The sequence below is a fragment of the Silurus meridionalis genome, chromosome 2, assembly GCF_014805685.1.
Source record: "Silurus meridionalis isolate SWU-2019-XX chromosome 2, ASM1480568v1, whole genome shotgun sequence".
In the NCBI taxonomy this organism is placed as follows: Eukaryota; Metazoa; Chordata; class Actinopteri; order Siluriformes; family Siluridae; genus Silurus; species Silurus meridionalis.
Genome location: NC_060885.1, coordinates 30,906,090 through 30,924,718, shown reverse-complemented (window position 1 = coordinate 30,924,718; position 18,629 = coordinate 30,906,090). Strand labels below are relative to the sequence as shown.

At 37.0% G+C, this 18,629-nt stretch overlaps 1 long non-coding RNA gene across 2 annotated transcripts in view; it reads left to right on the top strand.

Moving 5' to 3' along the window:
- Window positions 1-2,796: 2,796 nt before the first annotated feature.
- LOC124395868 overlaps window positions 2,797-18,629 on the top strand; it is a 30,804-nt gene continuing 14,971 nt past the window's right edge. Inside the window, exons 1-3 of one of the 2 annotated variants that reach the window (XR_006927691.1) lie at window positions 2,797-2,862; window positions 5,156-5,303; window positions 11,767-11,836. This is a non-coding gene — a long non-coding RNA (uncharacterized LOC124395868). The remainder of the gene's footprint in view (window positions 2,863-5,155; window positions 5,304-11,766; window positions 11,837-18,629) is intronic. The other variant, XR_006927692.1, reaches the window with a different exon arrangement.

Sequence of the window (18,629 nt, the reverse complement as noted above, 5' to 3'; positions counted from 1 at the left end):
ACGAAGTACACAACCATGTACTAATAAAACAATATCTTATTATCATTTTTGTCACAAGACTTTTAGCTTAATCAACTCAGTTTATGTGAAAAGACTAATGTTACTCTCAACAAACCAGTCTATTACTAGAATGATATTAATGAGTCAAATCTATTAAATTGATTAATCTCTATTAAAAAGAGCCCAAAACCTTATTTTCAACTACTTCAACTAAGGCCACAGGTGTTGTGAAAAATTTAAGTCAGGAGATTGTGAGAATAGGACATTATAGCCTTAAAAATAATAATACTTAAGTACATTTGAAGGCAATTACTTTTGTACTTTTACTCAAGAGGTAGTTAAAGGGAGTACTTTTTACCTTGTGTATCTCTATTTTAACTCAGGTACATGGTTTGTGTACTTCGTCCACCACTGTAAAAAACTCAATTGCATTATAAAGGACAATGTGTTATTAAAGGCCACCCAAGGAACCATGGTTGTACCTTAAACCCCCAGTTTATTACCGTTTTTCCCCCTGAAAGATTTCAGCCAATGAACGATGATTTCAGTGAAACGAGTCACGACAGAGAAAAGGAGACTCACCGGCAGTAGCACCCGATTCGTTTCTAAGCTTTAAAATAAAGCATTCAAGTGAGCAGATCAGCTTAGCGTCTGCTTGGTTTCGGCGAGGGTGGTCAGAAGAAAATGACAGAAATGTGATGAGTCACCAGACATGCTTATTAGTTGCCTTAAACAGCTCAAATCAGATGCAGATCCAGGAAAAGGAACAAAACAGACAGTAAGCTGGTTGCTTTAAGAAACAGAACCCAAACTCGCCTTCGGGGAAATTCCTTTATATTGTGCCCAAACAGTAATCAAGCTCAGTGGAGAACCTGACAATATGCTTAGTATTACTCCAGTAATTGTGTGTGTGTGTGTGTGTGTGTGTGTGTGTGTGTGTGTGTGTGTGTGTGTGTGTGTGTGTATACCCTTGATAATTTTATCATGTGTTTCTTATTTACGGTCACACCTGAGCACAGATTTATGTGATCTCTGACTGTAATCACCAAAATTGCTAATTACGTTCCCACACAAATCTTCCAACCTGCATCTGATGATGCGTTCAAAAAAGACACGAAGCAGAATCCACTGACTGACCCATGAACATTCACAGGGAATAATTCTGAACAGAAATATTTGGCATGTCATGGTTACGCATCAGACACAAGCGCCAGCCTGAATATTTAACATTTTTGACACAGAAACAAAGAGGATTATCCTTTATTTGTTTTCTGTACGCACTTTGTTCTGATCAGGGTTGCAATGGATCTGGAGTCTATCCTGTAAACTCTGAGCAAGATATTCTGGATGTTTCTTGCAGACCACCATGCGGACACACTCACACACACATATACAAACACTTTTTTGCATGTAGAGGCAATTCATCTAATACATTTCCAATACATTGATGTCGATGGAGGTGAGAGGAATTCTGAAAACCCAGAACACAGACACAATGACGATACAGGTTCAAACGAAGAGCAGACAAAAGAAAAGCTTGTCACGTTGCAAAGAAACCACAGATGTACTCCTTCGCCCAGAAAGACTTTCTCACAATGTTAAACGTACAAGTGAATCAGCATCTCCCAGTGATTTGCACTTCTCATATTTGTTGTTATTAGAACAATTCGGACCAATCAGATTCAAGAACTCAACCAATCTGTTTCTCTTTCTTCCTTCTTTCCTGTTCCAGTTTTTGACCCCGTCTTCTCAATCGGCTATGTGTGTTATTCGCTATGACCATAACAAATTATTATCAGTCATAAACACTTAAGATTTGTATATTTGAACATGGGAAAAATTTTGCACCAAATCCTGAAGCGTCGTTCATCAAGAGATTTGTGGTGTTAAAAAACATCTTGCCAATACACATACAGACGACACATACATTACCCCCCCTTTCTGACCCTATAACATGCACACACATACACACACTCTTTCTTGTACACACATATTACACAGAGATACTATTGATACCATGTTCTTTGGGCATGGTGTTTGACATTCCCTGGGCACAGAAGTGTGTGTGTGTGTGTGTGTGTGTGTGTGTGTATGTGTGTGTGTGTGTGTGTGTGTGTGTGTGTGTGTGTGTGTGTTTAACGGGCACTAGCAGTATGCATTCAGGCCCAGCTTTGGCATGCTGTGTGGAGAAATTACTGTCAAACCCATCACCCATTTTAATGGCTGCTGGCTTGCCATGGCTCGATTTACAGCCAACTTGGGAGCAGTGCACCCTGGGTAAACATGACCAGGAGGACAGCAGGGGCCTGGGGACTCACTGATATATTAACCCTTATGTTCCGATTGGGTCAAAAGTACTTTCAGTAAAATTGGATTAAAATGAAAAAAAAAAAAAAAGCCGACAATAATACATTATGTATTTTGTTTAATTTAGCATGTTACAATTACTACATGATATTTAATGGGAGAAGCCGAAAGAAAGTTTATTTAACAGGTAAACATGCAGCAATTGCAAGTCATTTCTGGTGTATACTTTTATTTTTTTAATTTATTTATTTTAATACATCATGAGTGAGCAGTATATATGAAGTCTGAGTGGGTGATTCCATTGTGTGGTGCCATTTGTTTTCTACAGATATTACATTTATGTTAAAAACGTATGTATAAAACTTACTTAACATGGGTCAAATGTGTTTCACAACATCCTATATGTTTCATATAATTAGTTCACGAGAATGAAAAAACCTTCAAAACCCATCTGACAACTTTCACCCTTATGAAATATTTAGAACATTCCACAAGTCACATGTTCAACAGCTAATTGCTTCGGCTAATGTTCCTGAATTTCATGCTAACAAGGAAGTAAGTTCCCACTTTCCATTTTCCTTCATTTGTTTCGAACTGTGTCACTGACTGACTTTAAAGGGTCAATCTAAAAGTACATCCCTTTTATTCAAATTGTAGCTTACAAAATTTATACAAGTTTCATTGGCAAGAATGCTAGTCAAAAACATTTTGTAATTTGCTAATTTCTTTGCTAAAAGTTCAACCTTGTTTATTTTAAACATGTTACCTATTTAAACGCAAAATGCAACCAAATATCAGATTGTTAACATAAGATAGTGGGCACAAATTTTTAAAGACTAAACGAATGTTTTTTTTCCCATTCCGTGTAAAAAATTCATATGAGGAAAAAAAAAACCTTTGCAAACAAATTTTACAAAATACCTTTGTGAATACATTTGACAAAATCCTATACAATTCTTCCAAATAAAAGAGAAAAGGGGGCAATTTACAAAACCTCAATAATTATCAAAAACAATAATGGGGAAAAATCTAAATGGCTGTCACATGCCAATTACTGTGACAAAATGGCAGTGACACAGCAATTAATGCAATGAAATGGCCACCACATGCCAGTTAATGTAACAAAATGGCCACCACATGCCAATTACTGCAACAAAATAGTTGTCACGTGCCAATTTATGTACCAAAATGGCCATCACATGACAAATAATGTAACAGAATGATAATTAATATAACAAAATGGCCACCACATTCTAACAAAATGGCCACCATGTGCCAGTTAGTATAACAAAATAGCCAACACATGCCAGTTAATGTAACAAAATGGCAATTAATTCAACAAAATGGCCACCAAAAATGGCCACCACATGCCAGTTAATGTAACAAAATGCCAATTCATTCACCAAAATGGCCACCAAAAATGTCCATCACATGCCAGTTAATGTTACAAAATGCCAATTCATTCAACAAAATGGCCACCAAAAATGGCCACCACATGCCAGTTAATGTAACAAAATGCCAATTCATTCAACAAAATGGCCACCACATGCCAGTTAATGTAACAAAATGCCAATTCATTCAACAAAATGGCCACCAAAAATGGCCACCACATGCCAGTTAATGTAACAAAATGCCAATTCATTCACCAAAATGGCCACCAAAAATGGCCACCACATGCCAGTTAATGTAACAAAATGCCAATTCATGCAACAAAATGGCCACCAAAAATGGCCACCACATGCCAGTTAATGTAACAAAATGCCAATTCATTCAACAAAATGGCCACCAAAAATGGACACAACATTCCAGTTAATGTAAAAAAAATGCCAATTCATTCAACAAAATGGCCACCACATGCCAATCAATGTAACAAAATAGTTGTCACAAGCCAATTTTTGTAACAAAATCCCAATTAATATTACAAAATGGCCACCACATGCCAAATAAATGTTTCTCTTTGAATATGTCACATGTCTACAAGAGTAATCTGAAGAGAGAGTCTGGGTTAATGGAAAGTCCATTAGTAAGCAAAAAGCAGATCATTTAATTGGGGGTTAAGAGGTGTGAGGGAGTTCACTGAAGGGCAGGAAGGCATGTGGGGGTGTTAAGGCTAAGACTTGACTTTTAACAAGGCTTCTATTGACAGAGACAGAGAAGCCTCTACGCTTCAGTGCACTTTTAGTGCTGCCTGCTCACCATGCTTTACAGTCTAGTACACCAGCTCCTTCTCACACCCTCAGGAGTTGTACTATTAGAGAAATGTTGTTTCAACCAAGTTGGAGATTGCTGTAACTAGCCAAAATAATAAAAAAATCCAGGAATGGGTTTTCAAAAGCTTCTCTTTAACAACTACTAAAGCAAGAGGGTTAAATAGGTACGGATTAAAATAGGTTTAGACATTTTAAAAAACAATATTGTTACCCTTGAATGACTTCGCTATAACGTTTCATAATTTTCACATTTCTAAAAGAAGCAAAATAATGGAAAAAGAGAAACTTAAGAGAAACCTTCTCTCTGACTGTTACAATGCACTGACACTGGAGACTCCTTTCAAAAATGTTTACATTTCCTTACATAACATCTTACCAAATTAATGATTACACATTATCGTTTGTTAAACAGCACTTTTTGTAAATTATTAGGCTTTAATCGTGTGATATGTTAGATATACAAAAATTGTGAATGAACTGTTTCTACGGAAACAATAACAGCCACAGAGTTAAAGGGTTAATCGTAATGGAGTTGATCACTGAAATGTGTCTACAGCCCAGACACAGCAGAGTTTGAGGGATTCTCAACTATGACTGGAATGCATCTTTTTTTTTTGCATTTTTTTTTCTCCCTGAAGCTACGTCGAGGTCATGTGAGGCCATCACACACCTGCGTGCTTTCTACAGGTCCAGGGTTTTGTTGTGACAGAGCGGATCATCATCACATTTTCTCTGTCGGTCGAGCATGCATTGCTGTGTCATCACCATGGATCAGGTTGCTCACAGGTGCATCACCTTCACCTTCACATTTAAACATTTTTTTCTAAAAGTGTATCAGTACTGAAGAGGATATTTTGAAACCGAAACGTACGATTGGATCGTTTTAGAGCTGAAAGTGACCGATCTGTGTAGATAATTTTTTTAAAATAGCGACTTTGATTTTCCCTCATCCCCTTATTTACATGCACCAGTGTCCTGGATCATTTTATTTGCTATAGATCGCTTTAGTTTTTTTATTAAAAGTGGAAAAAATGTTTGTGGTTGCTTCCATTTCTCCAAACAAAAAAAGGAAAAATTCAGTGCAGTTTATTAATGATGCTCCCTAATAAAAAAAAAAAGATCACATGAACTCCACATGTTAATAATCATGTTGTGATTCAACATAACAACAAGGGTTTTGATTTTTAAAACACAGCTGATTAATATTCCACATTTTATTCAATTTAACTTATTGCTTTACAGATTCTATTGTACTGCACGGGATGTTTACACATGGTTTATTTTTGCACGTGATATTTACATATGATCCATTTATTTATACTAGCCGATTTTTTTCCAAAATGGTTTGTTTAGATTTTAGCACAATTCTTATATATATATATTTTTGTTCCCCATATAAGGGTTGTGGTATCATTTTTCAGTTAAAAATATACCACATGATTTTTTCTTTTTTACATGTGGAAAGTTTAGCAGAGATCAAGTGCAGTTTCAGGGCAAAACATATAATGACGCACATGAATTATTTGCACTCTCACCTGTGCACACATGCCTGCCATCAGGAGGATTTCGAAGCACTTGAAGGGATTTTGTGGCTCTATTTAGACAAGCACTGTGTACACTAAATACTCATGTATTTCAATATTTTTTACTTGAATTGCTACATGGCATGTTTCAGGTAGTGAACAATGCAACAGGGATCGTTTTTATATTGTTCTTGTCTTTTTTTTGACATAAAGAATTTTTTGTTGGGTTTTATTTTTGGGGGCTATACATTTCACCCCTTATTCATATTCAACACAGTGGTCCTTTTGTCGTTCCGTGAGCTCGACACAGCTGCCGATGCACCGCCATTCTTCGTCGTCGCACACTCCGCTGACTTTTCCACATTTTTCCTTTTCATTTCTTTCCCTCTCTCTTCTTTTTCAAATCACATTTTCTGCATAGTCTGCAAATCAGGCTAAGCCTTTGATAAAAGTAATGGTGGAAGGAGGAGGATGGGGTTAGAGGGGTTCTGGGGCATTGTGCCAGATCTGGAGCTGATTTCAAAGGACAGGGGTGATTATATGGCATTTGCAAAGGATAAAAACTATACTTGTGATTGAGATTTGATGCTTGATGGTATTTCTCATCCAAGCTCTTTCTGAAAGGGTAACGTCAAGCTTTTTTAATATTCTGATCTGTTTGCTTCCTGATCAGGGGTCTTTTGGTGCTGTGTGGCAAATTGCAGATGATTAATCAATCTGAATGCAGACATTTGAACCTAATGCCATTAAAGCAGAACGCACACATATTCTCTGACTTTTAAGATGTCTAAGGCCACAGAATGAGGTGCCACAACAAGAAAGCCTTTCAGACTCTGTCAGCGGGGATTAGCTTAGCCGCTGCTCTCCACGGCTCAGTAATGTGACTGTAATTTCTCAGTGATTTGTAGCCCTGCTGCATTCTGCCAATCTAATCATTTTACACATGTGAAAGAAAAAAACACTAGATGAAACAGACTTGAAAGCAATAAACACATCGAGTAAAAGGAGTTTTACTGCACCTGGGAGGGAGAGAACCCCATTTCTAGACTTTAATGTTTAAAAATGATTCCACATTTTATAATTAGAGTATACAGTATAAAGGTTTGTTACTGGAGTACAATCCAATTGAGACAAACCCTTTGCAAAAGACAACTTACAGTCTGTACAGTAATTCCTCGCCACATCGCGATTCAGCTTTTGCGGCCTCACTGTAACGTGGGTTTTCACAAAGAACATATCTAATTTTGTTTTGCGGATTCTTCGCGGTATCGCAGGATTTTACGGTATACAGGTGGTATTTTTAAGAGTTATTTTAATTATTTTTGCGGTGAAATAAGCATTTTCTAGCCTAAAAAACATAAAGCAATATAAACAATATACAAATATCCACTGGTGAGTACCCATATAGAATATCTTATGTTAAAATTACATCGGTTTAAGAATATTGAAAGTCTTTAAGAGTAGAGGAAAGGTTTATAAGAGTGTCGGGATAGTTTATGGGGGGGTATCTGGAACGAGGGATTACTGTAAATTGGTAACTATTTTTGGATACACGGCTCTCTTCTATGGCCTGTAGCAACAATGCTGTCATTTTAATTATTTACCCACTTGTTGTTTTTCTATGGTAGGGTATAAAAGCATGTGTCCTTCAAAGAGTGGAGAAGCACAACATGGCATATGAAGTACTAGAATCTGCAGTTACCAAGACATTTTGTCTTTTTTTTTTTTTTTTATGTTAAGTCTATTAACCTAACTATTTCTCAGACCACACTGGTATTACATACAACAGCAGAATGGAAAAGTACTTATCGAATATCATGTAAACTTAATGAACTGTTGAGCTGCCTCAAGGTTTTTCGGACGCTGTTGGGTTTCTGTGTGTAGAGAATCGTGACTCTCTGCTCAGGTGCTGATGAGCAGGACGATGAGAAATGGAGAGGTGTGAACCAAGCAATTCATACCTCACAATAATACATCAACTCTAGGTTTAGAGTTGGAAAGTACAGAACAACTAAAGCTTTTTTGATATCGAAACATTGTATATTTGCCACAATAAATTTATAACATTTGAACTTCTCAGGCTGGGTAAAAAAAGGATTATATGCCATTCTAAACTATGATTGTGGTAGAGATTCAATGCTCGAGCTTCTGGATCTTTTGGTGCTGTGTGGCAAATTGCCACAATAACATAGGTATAGAGGTTAAATGAGAGAGAGAGAATTTTGGATATTTTTTTTGATGGTGTATGTGCAGTATACAAATACAAATAATACAAATGAAGTGTGGTGTTAGGGCATGGCAAAATGTAATGGTGGACGGCAGTGCGGTGGATAGCAATGTGATTAACAAAACTGGCAATGAAATAAATACTGTGTGGGAGTGAGGTCTGTAAATAAAGAGCTGTTTTGGAAATGAAACAACCCATCGCTGCGCTAACCCTTTGAAAACCAGCCACCTCCCAAGCATCGGTACATTCCTGACTGTAGGGATGAGTTGTTTATAGACGACGTGTTTCTCGAGAGGCATTTGTCAGACAGACATCTCTTGTTGCCCGGTGTGATGCAGGGTAATTAAAGGAGAGGAGAATCTCCAACGTAGGAACAAAGCCTAGCATGGTGGTCCTGAGGCATGCTGCCTGATCCCACCCAAAACACTCTCCGATATCGCACACACACCTGCCTGTAGTCCACAGCAACAGTAGAACTGGAAGAAATCATGAAGAGCAGTATGTCAGGAACATTCTCGTTTGGTTTTCATTTTGACACTGAATAGTTTAAAAACTATTATTGATCTTCCTCTTTTTTCCCACGCATAAGGCTTAGTTATTCAGTACTACACAATGCTGTTTGATGCTTATGAAGCACAAAGCTGTGCAAAAATGTGTAAACCTTTAGGACAAAATGACGAAGACAGTAAAATAAATCATGGAGTAACAGAGGTAACAAAAAATAGTGTTAGTCTATGTGAAGTAGTAAATAAAAACATGTGGTTGCTGTAAAAGGAGAACGAGCAGTGATGGGGTGGTATAATGTGGACGAATGTGGGATTGAATATCATGGACTAATAGCAGGTTTTAAAGCGTATCATTACTCTTATACCATAGAAGTTGGCCAAATCATTTTTTTTTTAAAGAGCACTGACACATCAAGCTTTTTTTTAAATAAAGTTTATAGTTACAAACATAGTTACTTCTAAAAATGTGGGGTAGTTCCTAAAAATAAATTGTTCTCCCATTTTCTCTTACACTTAAGATGCTTAAGTATATTATTGGCAGAAAATATATTAATAGCAGTTCAGTTCAGTTTTTTGTTTGTTTGAATGTTTTTGAAAATTGGATAAGATGAGGGAATTTGAACAATGTTCTTCAAATAACCAGAGGAACATTTTTTAAATTACATCTAACCACTGATACTTAGCATAAAAAAAACAACAACATGGGAATGTGTATCAATACTTAATGTGGTTAAAAAGCCCATAGCTAAAGGGCAAAGATCCACTGATGAGTCCCTGCTGACCCCAACATGCTGATTGATCAGGATCAAGCCATGCCTCAAGGCTCAGAATGGAAACGGATAGATCTGATCAAGATGTGTGTTACTGAAACAGATAAGAGAGTTCATGCGCAGGAGTGGCTTTGTGAGGTGCTAGGACACAGCCTCTGGTCCTTTTTCTAATCTGTGGCTTCTCACATTGTGGTGTGTGTTTGCAATATCAACACACGCTGCTTAACTTCAACAGCCTCATCGAAGTCTGTTAATATTCATCAGGACCCCTCCTCTCTCAAAGCAAAAGGGGTATAACAGGACTATTTACTTGAAAGAAAGGAAAAGAAAAGAACTTGTTTTGCAAGACTCTTATCAAATCGGCCATCTTGGGGATACAACCACATGAGAAGAGTCCTGATCTTCAAAAGAAAAAGAGTTTTGGGAGGGAGGAAAACAGAGGCTTTTAATTTCAGTTTATTTTTCTAACTAATAATTATTCAAACCATTATTAATGCTATCAATATTACAGTCTGAACTCTCTAGGAATGACCATACCTCAAACTTGTTAATTAAGGTTCCTATTGTTCTTTGCTCATTGATGGTATAAACATTAGTTGCAACAGCTGTCAGTTGTTTCACTTCTAGGGTGCAAAATATGCACACTCCTGCTTTATAAACTCTCAGTGCATGTATATCCTAAAACAATATGTGTACCAATAAAAGTAGACAAATATTATTCATAAGCCTGAACAAAGCTTAAAAGTTACATTTAAAAAGTTGAAAATAATAGGGCTGAAAAATGGCTCATTTTACTCTCCATATCATTTTCTCTAATGTACCTCCAATTTTAAAATCTGTAAATTTTCAGCAGGTCAGTAAGGTCAGAAAATTGGTTATGCCTATGCACGGTCTTTATGAGTTATTTGGCTGTATATTTGTGATCATTGTCTTGTAGTAATGTCTAAATCTGAAATGTGTATAAACTGAAAGTATTTCCCCTTACTTTGGTTTATTTAATGGAAAATATAAATGAATAAATATTGATTACTAATATTAAGTGAACATAGTTTAGTAGTGTGACACTGTGGAGTTAAATCTAAAGTTGACATTTTCTAGACACATTGTCTAGATGTGTTTTATTTCTCTTATACCACAGCAAGTTGCTACTGAGTCACTTGTGTTCATTAATAAAGATGTCAACGTTTACAGCTATGCTAATGTCAATGAAAAGGTTAATCCCTTGCCAGTCTCTCTCTCTCTCTCTCTCTCTCTCTCTCTCTCTCTCTCTCTGTCTGATCTGTCTATTTGTCTGTTACGCCATATTATAGTGGTCATATCTATTTCCCTTTGTTTTAAGCACGTTATTAAAGAATCTGTCTTCTTTTTGTAAAACAATTTTTTTTAAATATGTTAAATAATAGACTAGATTAGAAGTGGGCATACAACAGTTAAAGCATCCCCACTGCATCCCCACAGTTATCAACTATTATGTCCATTTTAAAGGTGTCATTTTTATGACTGGATACTTATATTTAAGACAAATGTTGAAGTTTTTGTAGGTATATAGGTAATATAGGTATTTTTCTCATTAAACATAGCTTTAAATAACATATAGGAACAGTTATGTGTGTTAGCTATAGATACTATAAAGAAATAAAATGATTTCCAGCTGATTCAGAAGTGAAAATATTACTTGAAACAATAAAAAGCATAGAGCAATATAATTTATGCATGGTTCAGATATAATGGGGCACTTGGCAGCCTATCAGAGGACTTCTCTAAACTTATTTTTCCTTTGATGAGTAGTCATTATGCTGCCAAACTGTGTGCAATGTTTATTTATGGCATAAATAACAATCAAATGCAATGCCGTTCTGAGGTAAATCTAACTTTATATATCTGAAAACTCGTAATTTGTAAAGTTTTTTTTTACTTATCTATGGTCAAAAGTAGTTGTAATAGCGATCATTTCAGCAAAATATTTTTATGTGTAGTGGGAAAATTGAGCCAACTGAGCACAAACACATCTGTATCATGTCAGTTCACACACTAAACTGTATGTCTGACATCTGAACATCTGGCTGGGACGTGGTTGTGATGTCTGTGGACATCATGCTGAGAATCTGAATGCATGGTATTGGTATGGTCGCGAAAAAAAGATTAGGAACAAAAATGAAGTTTGAATTTGAAAATAACCAACAGAATATAACGAGCACTTCTGCATCTGTCTGTCTTTCCCAGTCTTTCCAGATTTTCTGCTCCCAAGAGAGAAAGCTGTCATTGCTTTATGACCAATATAGTTTATGACCAGGTGAGCAGCCATCCATCCATCCATCCATCCATCCATCCATCCATCCATCCATCCATCCATCCATCCATTTATTCATTCATCTACCCATTCATCCATCCCTACATTTACTCATGTTGTCCTTAGATGGATTTCTTATCAAAATTATTACTACACCAAAAGGTAGACATTGTGTGAACAATGTGAGCACTAATCCATTCCCCCTCTCTACTCATTCATCCATCCATCCATCTATCCATCCATCTATCCATTCATCTGTTCATCCATCCATCCATCGATCCATCCATCCATCCACTCATGATGTTCTTAGATGTTTTTTCCATCTAACTTATTGCTACACCAAAAGTAGACATTGTGAGAACCATGTGAGCATTCATCCATTCCTTCTCCCTAGCCATCCGTCCATCTATCCATCCATCCATCCATCCATCCATCCATCTCATCCCATCTAAATCAAATCAAATTACATTTCTATGTATTAAGCACATTAAAAAAGAACCTTGGTTGGCCAAAGTGTTGTACATAATAGTAAAAAGCAAAAAAATAAAACAAATAACATAAATGCAAATATAGACCATGGAAAGCACAGGGGAAAAGATGAGTTTTGAGCATGGATTTGAATTCAGCTAGTGTAGAAGCAGTTCTCTCCATTGTAGGCAAGATCGTAGGACAGAAAAGAGATATTGCTACACTAAAGGTAGTCTAAACATTGTGTTAACCCGATTAGAACAGCATGCCACCCCCCCCAAAAAAAAAAAAAAAAACAACTGAAAATTTTAATCCTCACAAAAATTTCTTAATGAAAGCAAACGGGGCTCAGACCTCAGACACACGGGTGACTAAAGCAGATTGGAGCAAACCTGGAAAATGAAAGGAAAATATGTAAAATGCAAGAATATTTATTACATAACCCTCTAAAAAGGTTAAAACTGTTTACTGTATACATTTTGCTACATAGCACCTGTATGTGTTCAAGAAGGTAACATTGTCGTCTTAAAGCTCAGGTATGTGATTCTGAACACGTTACTTACCTACTTACAGAAGATGAATGATTGAATGAATTTGAGTGAATCTGATATTCTTACAACCACAACTGATTTATGTCAAACCCAAGCCCTTATTTCAGGTCAAATTTATTCCCAGAAATCTGTGACCAAAGTAAAATAAAACATTGAGACAACACATAATTGAACACAAGCTAGCATAAAAGTGGAACATCCCAAAAATGCCTCTTTGATGAAAAGAATCAGGATTATGCATGCAGAAAACTAAACTCGAAACAGGAGTTTAGAAAGTATGTGATGGTTTACAAAAGCATAGACCGTAAAAATCTGTGTAAAGGGGGCAGAATGCACAAGAACCATGACCTTGATCTCTTGAGAGTGGCCTACAGAGGCTTTATGCTATGTTATGGTCATTCTCTGGTCATTAGCTTCCTGATTTTCTTCTGATATATACATCAGAAAGGAAATTATATGGACAGAGAAAGAAAAGGGCTCCCAGAGTGCATAAAACAAATTAAATATGGACCGTTTTGACATGATGAATACTTACATGGAAAACTGTTTGCAAGTCTTGTACACAGAGCAAGAGACCATATTTGTCAACTAATTGGACAAACTTCAGGAAGGGCTGATATTCCAAATCTAAAGACATATTTTGAAAAACGGTGGGCAGTTGATAGTTTAAATACAGCATGAGTTATCACATTTTTAATGGATAGTTGAACTCATCCACTGGCAGCCCTTATGGTGACATTTTGGAAATATGCTTTTGGAAGCGTATTTTATAAACAACCAGGCTGCTGGAACAAGATAAATGGAAGATAAATGGGCAACAAACAGTTTCCTGCACAATTTTAATCCTGCGTGCCCTGACAGGAACTGGGCAGAATATCAAATAATTCATTCAGGTTTTTCTTTCCCATATAAGTCTACAATGAAGGATTTAATAAAGCCTGCAAAAAAAAAATTAAGAAAAGAAAAGGCGTTTTGTTTTAGGTTACACAGATGTTCCCAATCAACCCTAATGGCGGTTATCAAAAAGGTGTCACGACTGAAAAGTCGTCCGTTTTCTCCTGATTTATGAGCATGAAATCCAGATGCATTGCTTGTTCTTTATTTACTGAATGTCATTCTTTATTTGTTTTTTATTAAATACATTTCACGTAGTAAAATGTCCACATGTTTTCACAGGGTTCTCTGGCTTTCCTCTGCCTTTGTTGAACATGCAAAGAAGTTGTCTGGATGCTGTTTGTGAATTGTTTCTGGGTGTCAGAAGTTGCTACCTACTGTACACAGGGTGTATTCCTGCTTCATTCACCAGTGATCCGAGGAAACCCTCCAGATCCACTGAGACGATGACCGGGATAAAAGTGTTAACTAAAAAGGGCTGAGAATCGAGTTATTACATGCGTGACTTGTCGCATACAAAAATAGATCAATTTCCAAGCTCAAAATTAGCTGAAATTAGAGAGAGAACAAGTATGCATTTATGGATTGTGAAATCCCAAAGCCGATGTGGTTTTATTTTCTATTCTACATGCACTTTCTTTAAGGAATGGCATGTCATGCAAATGAACAATTGCACACAAATTGTGCCTCAGGCCTGAGTGCAAGAACACGGCAAACAAATGCCGAACATGTGTGCACATACAAGCATGCATAAAGTCACATACATTCACACATATGCTGTCCTCCTTTGGGCTGGCGGTGAAGGTAATGAGTGTGTTTGCTTACCCATTAGGCCTCTCTTCAGATGTTAGAGCAACATGGACCACAAGCTCCCTGAGGAAGAGCTTTCACTGCCTTTAAAGCCACATTAAAATCCACAGAGAGAGAGGGAGAGACAGGAAGAGAGAGTGAGGGGTGGGGGGGCAGGGACAGTTTTGCTAATGAGAGCAGCTTGGAATTTACAGCTTTGCTGATAGACATAAATTAATGTGAATGAACTATTTCACAGCGCAGTGAGAGTTTTAGACAATGACTGATGATAAGACCAAGCAAACCTCAGGCTGAACCCAGAGAGGAATTCCTCATTCACGCACACTTATCTACATCATTTGACTTTTGAACTTCCGAGCACTGCACACAAATTAGCCGCGTACACGCTGACATATTCGGTAGCGGTATTGGTGTTAATACCGCAATCTAAATATTGTTTCTCTAAAGTGTCAGATTGCGGCTAAACAAAACAACACAGGGCACACAAGGCAAGGTTTGTGGACGAACACCGTGTATGTTTGCTCTGCAAATGTTAGCTTAAATAATGAGAGCAACACTTTTCCGTGTGCTATTTCACCATTTTCACAGTCAGTCACTTTAGTTTGGAGAAAATGGGAATGAAAGCTTGTCACCGGCTGGAAACTAGTCCTGTCTATGTGTTTTGTTTGTGTATGTACACAAGTGTGTGTGTGTGTGTGTGTGTGTGTGTGTGTGTGTGTGTGTGTGTGTGTGTGTGTGTGTAACAAACGGTGTAAATTTTGAATTCAATTTATGTTTATGCAAACAGGACAACAAATATCCATGACAGCCTACTAAAAATGTCTATGTAAAAAAAGCCACCTTTTGCTTTGATGACACCTTTGTAAACTGTTGCTACCCTCTCAGTCAGCTTCATGAGGTAGTCACTTGGAATGGTTTTTCCAACAATCTTAAGGAGTTCCCATAGGTGTTGAGTGATGGTTGGCTGATTTTTCTTTACTCTACCGGTCCAATTCATCGCAAACCATCTCAACTGGATTTATATCTGGTGATTGCAGAGGCCAAGGCCATCTAATTCAGCACTCCATCACTCTCATTCTTAAACAAATAACTCATATAACCTAAAGGTGTATTAGGGGTCATTGTCCTGCTGCAAAACATATGATGGTTCCACTAAGTGCAGACACCTCTTCTCCATGCTTTTCAGTGAAACCCACATATTCAGGAACCGTCTGTTCACCCTCTGTACGTCTAACCAAGATTGACTGACCTTTATTTCTAATAATAATGTACTTTCTTTTCTCTAGCCTAGGCTAGCCTATAAAGCTAACAATGAGCCAGGCAGAAGGCAACAAGAAGTGTAGTCAGTACTTACCTTTTTACCAAAGTCTTTTTAAAACATAAGTATCTGAACTTATCTGAAGTTCTGATTATCTGAAGAATGTGTACTTTTGCATCTCGGGGGCTAAAATATAAAACATATTCAATTAATTCAGTATTATTGTACAATGTTAAAAAGAATAAAAAAAACTTTTGACTGGTACTATTTTATATATATATATATATATATATATATATATATATATATATATATATATATATATATATATATACAAACCCGATTCCCAAAAAGTTGGGACATTGTACAAATTGTAAATAAAAACAGAATGCAATGATGTGAAAGTTTAAAATTTAAATATTTTATTCAAAATACAACATAAATGGCATATCAAATGTTTAAACTGAGAAAATTTATCATTTTAGGGGAAAAATAAGTTGATTTTAAGTTTCATGGCATCTACACAGTTTAAAAAAGTTGGGACACGGCCATGTTTAACACTGTGTGGCATCCCCTCTTCTGCAAACGTCTGGGGACTGAGGAGACAAGTTGCTTAAGTTTAGGAATAGGAATGTTGTCCCATTCTTGTCTAATACAGGCTTCTAGTTGCTCAACTGTCTTTGGTCTTCTTTGTCGCATCTTCCTCTTTATGACGCGCCAAATGTTTTCTATGGGTGAAAGATCTGGACTGCAGGCTGGTCATTTCAGTACCCGGATCCTTCTTCTACGCAGCCATGATGTTGTAATTGGTGCAGTATGTGGTCTGGAATTGTCATGTTGGAAAATGCAAGGTCTTCCCTGAAAGAGACGACGTCTGGATGGGAGCAAATGTTGTTCTAGAACTTCAACATACCTTTCAGCATTGATGGTTCCTTTCCAGATGTGTAATCTGCCCATGCCACACGCACTCATGCAACCCCATACCATCAGAGATGCAGGCTTCTGAACTGAGCGCTGATAACAACTTGGGTTGTCCTTATCCTCTTTAGTACAGATAACATGGCATCCCAGTTTTCCAAAAAGAACTTAAAATTTTGATTCGTCTGACCACAGTCCATTGTAAATGAGCCTTGGCCCAGAGAAAACGCCTGCACTTCTAGATCATGTTTAGATATAGCTTCTTTTTTGACCTATAGAGTTTTAGCCGGCAACGGGGAATGGCACGGTGGATTGTGTTTACCGACAATGTTTTCTGGAAGTATTCCTGAGCCCATGTTGTGATTTCCATTACAGTAGCATTCCTGTATGTGATGCAGTGCCGTCTAAGGAAGATCACAGGCATCCAGTATGGTTTTCCGGCCTTGACCCTAAGGCACAGAGATTGTTCCAGATTCTCTGAATCTTTGGATGATATTATGCACTGTAGATGATGATAACTTCAAACTCTTTGTAATTTTTCTCTGAGAAACTCCTTTCTGATATTGCTCCACTATTTTTTGTCGCAGCATTGGGGGAATTGGTGATCCTCTGCCCATCTTGACTTCTGAGAGACACTGCCACACTGAGAGGCTCTTTTTATACCCAATCATGTTGCCAATTAACCTAGTAAGTTGCAAATTGGTCCTTCAGCTGTTCCTTATATGTACATTTAACTTTTCCGGCCTTTTATTGTTACCTGTCCCAACTTTTTTTTTCTCACTTTCAACATTTGATATGTTATCCATATTCTATTGTTAATAAAATATAAGTTTATGATATTTGTAAATTATTGCATTCCTTTTTTAGTCACAATTTGTACAGTGTCCCAACTTTTTGGAATCAGGTTTGTGTGTATATATATATATATATATATATATATATATATATATATATATATATATATATATATATAAAATAGTATAATTTATATAATATATATAATTCCTTGGAAAAGACACCGTCTATTAATGAGAACGCACATGCACGGCAGTGTTAGTCATGTCGGCTCAATTGCTTGCGCGCAGTAGCTCCATGCTATGCGGCGCACTGTTTGAGTGCACACTGGCCCCGGAGCCTCATCAATCACTGCGACTTGGCCGCGTGCACGGGGCGTGCTAATATTCGTGCTTGCGCTGGCTAATATTTGGTGGCACAAGAAAGCATTCATCCGCTTTCTGCAGCCTTTTTATCAACCTCTTCCACACGATTTATTTACGCCTGTCTCGTCAAACATGCGCCATATTTGTTTTTCACTGTTTTTTTTCACGTTTTGCATTTTGATTAGGTTTTTCAAGAAGCCTGCCAGCACGAGGTCAGGGGTTCTTTGTGAATAAGTGGAATTAAATTAAATCACACCGAGCATAAGCAAATGACTCACTAAAAAGATTCGGCTCTTTCGATCCTTGAGGTCTCATGACTTTTCACTGCTTATATTGCTTGGTGTAATCCAGTGGCAGGTTGTGCTTTTTACACCTAGGCCTTCAGTGTTGTTCTACCTGAATTAATCCACTTCAAAATACGGAAAAATATGGAAAAAAATATATTAAAATGTAATTCAGTGATTCTGATGTTTAAGCCAGCATAGAAGGTCCTGACAGCCTGCCACTAGTGAAATCTTTCTCTACCTTCAGGTTAACAACAATATATCCACTTTTTAATGGTAATGGCCAATACTAGTTAAGGTTGGATTTGTGAAGACTAAAAAACATTTTCTTGATTTTTCTCAAATTTTCCAAGATTCTGCTCTATATGCATTTAGAAACAAGCCTTGCCTTTCTTAGTAGCAATGACCTTTTATTGTTCCTCTGTAACAGTTTAGGATTTGATCAGATTTCCT